General features: G+C 38.5%; 1 protein-coding gene across 1 annotated transcript in view; it reads left to right on the forward strand.

Moving 5' to 3' along the window:
* Positions 1-2608, forward strand: part of LOC118337755 (phospholipid-transporting ATPase ABCA1-like) — a 177729-nt gene that overhangs the window by 122798 nt on the left and 52323 nt on the right. The gene's annotated exons all lie outside the window — the stretch shown is intronic.

Below are 2608 nucleotides of genomic sequence, written 5' to 3' on the forward strand. Positions count from 1 at the left end.
CTACGTTTCTATCTATAAATTATTTCTGTAGAGTGACATTTGTGGCCTTGAGAGCAGTTTACAAATTTATTTTTCGACAAATTTTTCTTTTTTTCATGTTACTAACTGTCACTCATACAGTCAGATGGTAATAAGTTAGGATGTGATGCAATAATAATAATAATAATAATAAATAAATGATTTAATAACACCAGACTCCATTGATAAAAACACTGATTTAAGCTGCTGCCTCCATCGGTCTGTGATCCAGACCGTCAGTCAGTCGGTCTGTGATCCAGACCGTCAGTCAGTCGGTCTGGTGGCTTTACAGAGAGCAAAGATAATAATACAGTGTCAGTCCCGTCACATATTCTAATATAATTACAACATTATAATGTATGTATAACAATAATATATTATTATTATATATATATATAATAACGTACACTCGATGAAAAACTTTTTGATGAAAAAACGTTTTAATTAATTTAGCAGTCATACATAATTAGAATAATTATACTATAATACGTTAAATAAAGAATATAAAACTAAAATGACAGAATATCTTTGATGTCTGCATAAAGATAAAACTTTGGTTTTCCATGAATTAATTGTAAACATTTAAATGAAGCGCTGTATTGTTATTAATGTTGTATTATTGTTGATGTTTTCTGCTGAAAATCGATTTCAAAGCAGGAACATAAAGAAAATCAGGTCCTGTCCTCCATCCGATCATTTAGGTTATAATAACTAGAACTTAATTATAACTGAATGAGCTCATTCTCCAGACGCTCAGGTCGAAGGTCAAACGATGGAAAAGTATGATGAAATCATCCATTTCTGAAGTGAGGAAGGTTACACCCTCCTCATCGCTCCACACAGCTGACGACCAAAGCTACAAAAATAAAGGCCTGCCTTGTAATAAACTGTAATCTCTTTCCTGGTTGCTTTGTTGACACTTGTGGTCATTAGTGTCAATAATTATAACTACAACCTTTGTCTGAGGTCTGTTTCCTGTGGCTATTTCACAATAAAAGCCAGTTGAAGTGATTTAATACAAAGCAGCCGCAGCAGGAAATGTATTAGCATTAGCAGTGAGCTAATGATACACTGCCACTAACGAACTGCTGTATACAGCTTTAATTCCTTATTAAAAGGTTTGATTAATGGACTTTAATTTAACTCCCAGTAAGAAAACAAAGCTTTATTTCTAAAATTTTCCTTTAAACCCGACACAAGAAGCTTGATTAATCGACTTCTGCTGTTCAGACAGCTTTATTAGAAAGACAGCATTGACAGGAAATGTGATTATTGATAAAGTAAGCAGACAGTGAAAATGCTAAAGCTTTAATGACTGCTTTGACTTTATTTTCTGTTTCTGCTGCAGGTTGAAACATTTGTGATTTCTGATCTTTTCATGTAATCGATTGAACACTTTGGGCAATAAAACAATTTCAGGAGTATTTTTAATTATTCTTTTGTCTGAGATGTAAAAAGTGTCTAATGGTCACTTTCAGGGAACTGAAAACCCAACAGAACAATCCTATTGGCTGTTTATGGAAGGAACCAGGACGAAGCTTACGTCAGGCTTTAGCTCCTAGTTTTGGTTTTCACATTTTCTCTGGTTCTCAGTCGGCTGTAGTGGAGCATTTAGCAGCTATAGAGAGATATTTCCCTCCAGAAACAGCTAAAAGAGAGAATATTAGACACAACCCACAAATGAATGTAGCTCTGTGTAGCAAGTCTCGCTACTGCCGAGGGTTCACTCAGCACACAATCCAATAACAGATGTCAATAAACAAGACAACTTTATTCTTTTGTCAGCCGCATACACTATTATTATTAGGTGTGTGAAGGAGAGGCTTCCCACAGAGGTTTTGTTTCACCCTTTTAAACGCCAGCTGACACTGCTCCGTCCTGGTCATATCTGCGAAGTTGGGAATAAACCGCAGGTAAAAACCTATTGGGATCCAAGGAGACCTTTAAACATGAACTTGTTCATTTGAAGTGTTTAACTGGACCAAAAGGGAAATGTTGGAATATGGCCACAAAGAAAATGGTCTTTACTACAGCGAGGCCTTTATGTAAGCAATAAAGCCTGCTTGTAGTGACTAAAGACAAAGGAAAGGGCCCACCAGATAACAGACCTCTCAGTGGGGGTCCAGGAATGCGGTCAAGGTGTGGCATGAAAGCAATAAACGCCCAAACACCGGCCCTTCATTGGTCAGATTCCCTCGGACCCCAGACCTGTCATCCCGGCTATTTAAGCCAGAGAGACGCTCTTTTCTCTCTCTTCTCTTCTCCCTTCGCTCTCGCTCACACACCCACACCGGGTGATAAGTTTTGGACCTTGGCGCGGCCCAACCTGCCGACGACGCACGACAAAGGATTATAGCATGGCACAAGAGCCTGCTTTTTCCTGCAATCCCTGGCCAGCACACCGCTAACGGAAGTCAACATCTGCAGTTTTAAGCATCTTGTATACTCGCCATTCCCGACCTGTCGCGCGACAAAAAAAAGAAGATACAGTACACGGCTGTGTCCAGTAAGTTAATCATATCACAGTACAGGTGTGTCCAGTAGTATATATATCACAGTACAGGTGTGTCAGTACAAAGGTGTGTCAGCT

The sequence above is a fragment of the Morone saxatilis genome, unplaced genomic scaffold (genome assembly GCF_004916995.1).
Source record: "Morone saxatilis isolate NCDOM2014 unplaced genomic scaffold, NCSU_SB_2.0 Contig4, whole genome shotgun sequence".
Lineage (NCBI taxonomy): Eukaryota > Metazoa > Chordata > Actinopteri > Moronidae > Morone > Morone saxatilis.